At 48.2% G+C, this 7,325-nt stretch overlaps 1 pseudogene; it reads right to left on the minus strand.

Annotated features, from left to right (window-relative positions):
* Nucleotides 1-4,371: 4,371 nt before the first annotated feature.
* Nucleotides 4,372-4,490, minus strand: LOC112472801 (annotated as a pseudogene).
* Between the last annotated feature and the right edge of the window lie 2,835 nt (nt 4,491-7,325).

Below are 7,325 nucleotides of genomic sequence, written 5' to 3' on the forward strand. Positions count from 1 at the left end.
TCATCCTAACAGATGTCAACCAAATAAACCCAATCTGAGGCTCTCGTGAAGAAAACGAGACACGCTTCCTAGACCCAAGAGAAGCAACAATAAATATAATGTACACGACGGGCCGACTGGATTCACGGGCGGACGGTGTCGAGCTGTTGGCTGTGATTCGTTTCAACTTTTCCTACGTCATTGCAATTAGCAGGATGACTCACCTCGGATGTCCAAACCCTGGCCCAGGCCCCGTCGGCATCCCAAGGTTTTCCTGAACAACAGGTGGCAGTAGAGAGACACGTTCTGCAGACACTAAAGAAGAGGCTTTCTGTCTCGGGCGGGGCTGCAGAAACCCTGCTGGAGGGGAGGATTGGATAGTGAAATCATAACCCGATTCAAGTTGCTCTGCACACGCTGTTCTGCTTCCACAGATGTCCCACCTAGAGACTCAGAGAGTCTCTCCCCAGCACCTCCGTTTCTTATTTAAAGAACTGGTCTTGGGATAAAAATAGTTTCCTTGTTGTGGAGACCTCCAGCTTTTGAAATTAACAGACCTCCAACCATCAACACTCTCTCTCTCTCTCTCTCTCTCACACACACACACACACACACACGCACACACATACACACACACACGCACGCACATCTAAGAGCGCCTGAGCTTGTCAAAACCACAGATTCCAAAGCGACAAAGCCAAAGGGTGCTTTGCGAGAAAGCTGCCATATTACGGGAACATTTGGTTTCTGAACTGCCTTAAAATGGTGACCTTTTTTCCAGTGCCAAATAAACATTCTGCAAGCTGCACTGGGAGAGAACAAAAGTCCCATCCGCTAGTGGAGCATGCGGATCAAAGAGTTGTCTTTTAGATTCTGTCGTCGTTTTGACCAGAAAAGGCATTTGTTTCAATTTGGAGCAGAAACTGGTTTACTTTGCTTTTAATACACATCTCACTTTTAAAAAAAATTATTTTAGGGCTGCGAAGCATACAACTCTCCTCTGGAGAGATAGACATGGGAAAGAGGGAGAGAGGGAGAGAGCGAAGGAAGGAGAGAGAGAGAGAGAGAGAGAGAGAGAGAGACATGAAATCCCAGGGAATCCACATGACTGATTTTGTATTAAAAAATACTGAAGACGTCTGTTCCAGTGGGAACTGTCCCCAACTATTAGTAATTGCAAACATTAGTCACAAAGACATGGAAAATACAATCTGCAGCTCATCTAGTACATTTTGCCCCCAAATACAATCTATGGAACTCACTATGGCCCATTTGGTTGCAGTGTGCTGCTCAGTGGCGCGGTCCAATTTCGAGGGCCAATCTGCCACATTTTAGCGATGCCACCACTTCTCTGGGCCGCCACGTGGAAGCAGCGCCCCCTATGCTAAGCAGGACCACACTGCCACCCTCGTTTTCCTATGTCCACTCCAGGGAGGCTGCAAACCCGTAGATACGCTCTACTCCTCTTACTTTGGATTCAAATGGAATCAAAGGAAACCTTAGAAATTAAGGTCAATCCCGGACCTACGAGGAATCCGTAGCTCAGCCTGGCCCCCTCGCTCTGCACTCCGGCGTCTCTGTTCCCAGAAAGCAGAGTTGACTTTTTCTCATTAACTAATGTGAAATCTCCCAAGTTCACAGAGAATGACCATTATGAAGTTGTCCCACCAGACGCTATGGTCGAGTCGCTCGCTCCTGAAAGTGACCGCTTTGGAGGTCCACATCGAGTTCCCCAGCTGTGCCCAGAGAGGCATGTGCCAGGCCAGAAATCGAAGAATCGCTTTTAATTCCTCCCTCTACCTTGGCTCAGTGTCCTCTACCCAGGTAATGACCAACGGCCGACCTGCTAAGTAGCTCACCTGGCTAAGTAACTCATGCTCTTCTTTTCAGGTGCACAGACGTCACTCTCTCCTGGGAACTGGGTCTTATGTCCTCCTCTGTGCCTAAATGGTGTCCCGCATGTATTGTCATAATCCGCCGTGCCCACCTCTATTGTAGCAAAGTCATAATTTATTTTAATTGTCTAGTTACATGCCTGTCTTCTCTAAGAGACGACGAGCTCCTTGAAGAAGAATTACAGCATTTTACTCTCTCGTCTCAATCTGCCTAATGCAGGTGTTTGGCAGATGGATGGAGGGATGGGTGTGTGGGCGAAGGGACAGTTAGGAGCCCTCTCAACAGGAGGACCTTGGCTTTTCCTTGTCCTGAAGACTTGCCAAGGACACCAGTCCAGACACATCTGTCACGGGGACATTCTTAGCCACATAGCTTGGGTGATTCTTAAGAACAAATTATTTGTAAAGAAAATAAAGACGGTCCTTGAACACGAACTCTTGGAGGAAGCCTCAGAGAAATGGCTCTAAATCGTGAAAGACTTGTCTTAGAGGCTGGACCACGCTGAAATTCCGACTCCGATGGGCTGTTACACATACCGTCCCCATTCCTTCCTGCAGCCAACAAAGTCGAAGAAGCCTGGTTTGAATTCTTCCAGGTGGGACACGCTTGCTCATCAAGTAGAGGCACTTGATCAACTGAGATTAATGACGCCTGTTTGGACCTGAAATAATTTAAATCCCAAGAGAAGGAGCCAACACTTTCTCCAGCAGAAACCCTCCATATCTTATCGGACTATCATAGGCACCGAAAATACCGACAATCGTTCTCATATCCAGTGAGTCACCAGACTCACACAAGATCCAGGTAAAGTCGGCAGATAAAATACAGAATAACCAATTACATTCATTTCAGATAGACGATAAAGATTTTTTTGTGTGTAAGTATGACCCAAGCGACATTCGGGACATACTTAGCCTAAAAAAAAAATTATTCATTACGTATCTAAAATTCAAATTTCATTGAGCGTCTTGTATTTTTATTAACTAGAGCTGACGACCCTAATTCAAGAGTACAGGCCCAGGTGTCTCATCTGAGACTCCTATAAGAGCAGGTATTTCACTGAGAGTTAAAAAACAGAACAAAACAAAACAAAAAAGTTCTGTCGTTGGCTTGGTCCTGCCATGTGGCAGATGACTGTTCTTATCCCTGAGGAAGGTTCTCGCTAGTTCTGCCCCCCTACGACCATTGCAAAGCCACCTGGAGCTCACGAAATCAGAACGCAGTTATGGATGCATCTCCCCTGCAGTCTTCCAAACCGTCATCTGAGATGGTTTTTGCTAAACTTGAAAGTCATGACACCAGCCCCGCCCACAGCTATGCAGATGCAGAGGCTTCTTCGGGAAGCTCAGGTGTTGTCCGGAAATTCTTTTCTGTAATTGTCAGATTTGATGACAGGTGGCTCCAGCAACCATGTCAGTTTCTAGGCATCCTCTACGCCTGTTTCCCTCTCTGTGGCCCTAAGTACAAAACACAGGATCTGGACTACAGAATGGCAGGAAGCGGCACAGAGGGACACAGTTCACGGGGGCATGGAGTTTGAGAGCAGAGCCAGCACCTGCAGCGGGGGCCTCCTTAAATTTTGCACCTCAGGTGACTCACTCCCCTCTCTTTGGTCTTGACCCCACCGATACAGGTCATTTCTCTTCTACTTGAATGGTTTGAGAGACAAGCATTTAACGTTTCCAATAGTCACATCGTCTCGGTGAGAACAATCCAGATTCATGAGGAAAGAGATTGCGATCTTTAGCAAATACGTAACACGGTCTCTCGCCAACGAGGACATAATAATCTGTGCAACGGCCGTCACACACGAGCTTGCTCGGCCCCTGTCTTCATCAACTCCGCGAGCCCAGCGGAGCATACTAGGTCTGCTGTCACAGAGGACCACGCTCCGGGGGGTGTAAGCAACAGAAATTTAGCATCTCATACTTCTGGAGGCTGGAAGTCTGGGATCAGAGCGTGGGCGGGTGTGGTTCCTCCTGGGGGCCGTGGGGGAGGATCCATCCCAGGCGTCTGTCTTAGCTTCTGGGGGCGGGCTGGCTATCTTTCACCTGCTTGGCTTCCTGAAGCATCACAGCGAACTCTGCCTCCATGGTCATGTGGCATTCTCCCCGGGTGCATGCCTGCCTCCAACTTTCCTCTTTTTATAATGACCCTGTCATGCTGGATCAAGACCCACCCTGCTGGCCTCACTTTAGCCTGGCTGCCTCGATAAAGACCCTGTCTCATTCAAGGGTCACATTCTGAGGGGCCGGGGGTTGGGACTTCCACATGTGAATTTAAGGGGACACAATAAAATGCATAAAAGAGCACCCGTACACTGACTGGTCAGGGACACACCTGTGGGCTCTCAAGGCCCCTCGGACAGGTGACTGACTGTACCCCTCAAGTTTCACTCTTTCATTTCATTTTTTTTTTAGGGGAGGCAACCCTGGGTTGACCTCACAGGTTGCAAGGACCTTGTCAGCTTACAATCTCTTATTTTTTTATTTTTTACGCCTACAGCACCCGGTCTTCCTAGGTGGTCTCCCACCCAAATACTAACCAGGCCCGACCCTGCTTAGCTTCCGAGATCAGACGGGATCGGGCTTGCTCAGGGCGGCGTGGCCATAGACTCAAGTTTCATTTTTGTCCGTGCATCTCTCTCTGCCCTCCCTCTAACCCCAAACCAACGCCCTCCTCTAATCGTGTGATATATGGGATATTCCCCCGTGGTTTCCTTTCTTTCCACGAGCAGAGAGCCCCGGGTCCCAGGGGAGGACAGAGGACAGGGGAGGACTGGGTCCCCTCAAGGAGACTCAGGACAGCCGGACGGGGGACCAGGCCGCCGTTTGTAAGGGCCAACTGGAGTCCCTTCCGACCACGTGACATGTGGCATCTGCAGCAGGAGGTGTGGCCGTTCACCAGCGTCCCAGGAGAGCAGGCACAAGACGGGAAGGGGAGGAGGGGGAGAAGGTAGAGTGTGGGTGTGGGAGGCCATTGGACTGAAGGAAGCAGCCAGGAGTGAGTCTGCGATCTGGTTCTTTCCAGGACGGCTGTGTGACCTTGGGGGAAATGCTTAACCTCTCTGAATCTAGCTTTTCCCATTTGTAAAGCGGGATGATGGATGCCCGCTGTGCAGGCTTGTTGGAACATTAAATATGAAACGCCCTACCACCTGGCACACCCAATCCAAGAGAAGCAGTTCTTGGTGAGTTCCTTCTCTGGCTTGAGAGTCTTAGAAGGGCTCGCGGAGGGACCTGGGGGACACTAGGAAGGACGGAGCTTCGCGCCTGCACCGCTCCACCCCCCATGCCGCTGTCCATGGTGCTGGTCCTGTTCGGATTAATCGTTGGGGCTTCTCGGTACAGCGAAGACCTGGGGACAAGGACATGAAACGCTCACTCGGGGGCTCTTTCCAGTGGGCTCCAGAACGGTGCACGATTACAGCCAAGGATGCCGAGAAGAGGTCTCCGGCTGGGGGCAAAAGATGCCGCCAGGACGCTGGTGATTTCTTCAACCCGGAGGAAACCGCGAGCCCTGCACCGAGCCCGGCCGACGCTAGGTGGCGCCGCGCAGCCGGGCAGCCCGAGGCCATTCCTGCCTTCCCGCGCCTGCTCGCTGGGGAAAACACCGCCTTTGCTACTTGGAAACAGAGATGTGCAGCCAACACTTGCACGCAAGAGGCACTCATCAGTATTTTCCTTCGTTAAAATGAGATTTGAAGAACTGGTCACGAGGAGAACAAAGGATGTGAAATTATTCTAAATTCTGTGACTCTTGCCTATCGGTAAAGTCTGAGTTGAACAATTAACATTCAAAAAAGCGATATATATGGGCGTGTGTGTATACACACACACACACACACACACGTATATCTGTATGTATGTGTGTGTATACATATATATACATATATATATTTTTTTTTTTATTATTTATTTAAAGAATACCTAGAATTTCGTAAGACGCTTTCTAATGAAATTCAACAGCCCACCCTGTGAGCCAGGGAGCCCGCTCTGGGGAGCAGCATGCAGCCCATGAAACGTAGATGGGATCAGAATCCTCAAAGCAGCTTCATTCATCATAGCCCAAAGCTGGAAATAATCCAAATGTCTATCGACGGGAGAATGGATGAGAAACTGGCATACTCATACCATGGGATCGCTCTCAGCCATAAAGGAGATGGTGTCCTGATTCGTGCCATGGCCTGGCTTTCTGTTAAGTGAAGGGAATCAGATGCCCAATGCTAACTACCCTAGAATTCCATTTCTGTGACTTTATAGGACAGAAGGCACATCAAAGCTTCCCTCTGGGAGTGCTGATGCCTGGGTGGGAGGGGGGGAAGGAGCACGATGGAACTTTCTAGAATCACGGCAATGTTCTAGTTCTCGATTTGAGTGTGGCTACACAAGTGTGTGTGTGCATTTATGCGCATATTTGTGGAGCTGTATGCTCTGATTGGTGAAGTCTGTGCCCCTGCCTGTACCTTGAAAATAACTTCGGGGAAAATAACTATTTGTCCCTCATTATTTTTATACGGCTGATAAATTACGCATAATTCCGGGCTTCTTTCTCAGTAACAGCTAGAATAAACAATCAGAATCATTACAGCTGCTTGACAGTTAAGGTTCTAATGAGTGAAATGGAAGTTATATGATGGGTATTTCATTAGCTGGAAGCCTAAGCATTTAAAAAAGCTAATAAAGTGTTTAGCTACATTATTCGAAACGACAGAAAGGTGGGTGGGAGGGATAGAGGCCAGAAACAAGTCATATTCTTCACATTAGAGGAAAAAACATGCTGAGAAAAATCCTAAAAAGGAGTCAGAATGGTTTGAAAGCTTGCCATCACTCCATGGTTCCTGTTCATTGACGTCACTCGATGGTTCAAGTCCATTGACGTATTTGCGTACAGACTCAAATGCCAGTCTTTCCCCCTTGCCACTCACTACCAAGGGCCCAAGTAAATGTCTCCTGAGGGACATTTTAGAAATAGCAGAAATCAGCACAGGACATGCAGCAGTGAAGTGACCTGCCTCAGTCTGTCTGGCTTCTTCTTTCTTTGAATCGAGGTATAATGTCCTATAGCGAAATGCATGTCACATCAGCTTGATCTGGATCGCGTTGTGCCCGACACCAGTGTGAGAAAAATCTTATTTCATAGCAACAGATCGTTATCCAGTCCCAGCCCGTCACTACTGGAAATAGGTTGAAAAAGCCTTTTTTCAGGCAAAAGGGCAACGTGTTATATATGATGTTAATACCCACTGGGCAATCCCTTGAAGAGAAATTTTTCAAAGTTTTGTGTGAAAGTAAAAAGGGGTAGTTAGGTTTTTATACAGATGAGCACAGGACAATTTATACTTTCTATATCATTTGTAGAGAAATGATCCCAATCTGTCTTAGAGTGTAAATCCTAGAGTTCTCTTAAAGCAAAGCTGCCAGTCTCAACACTCAAGGACAATTTATGGA

This window comes from Pteropus alecto, unplaced genomic scaffold, assembly GCF_000325575.1.
Source record: "Pteropus alecto unplaced genomic scaffold, ASM32557v1 scaffold59, whole genome shotgun sequence".
Classification (NCBI taxonomy): domain Eukaryota; kingdom Metazoa; phylum Chordata; class Mammalia; order Chiroptera; family Pteropodidae; genus Pteropus; species Pteropus alecto.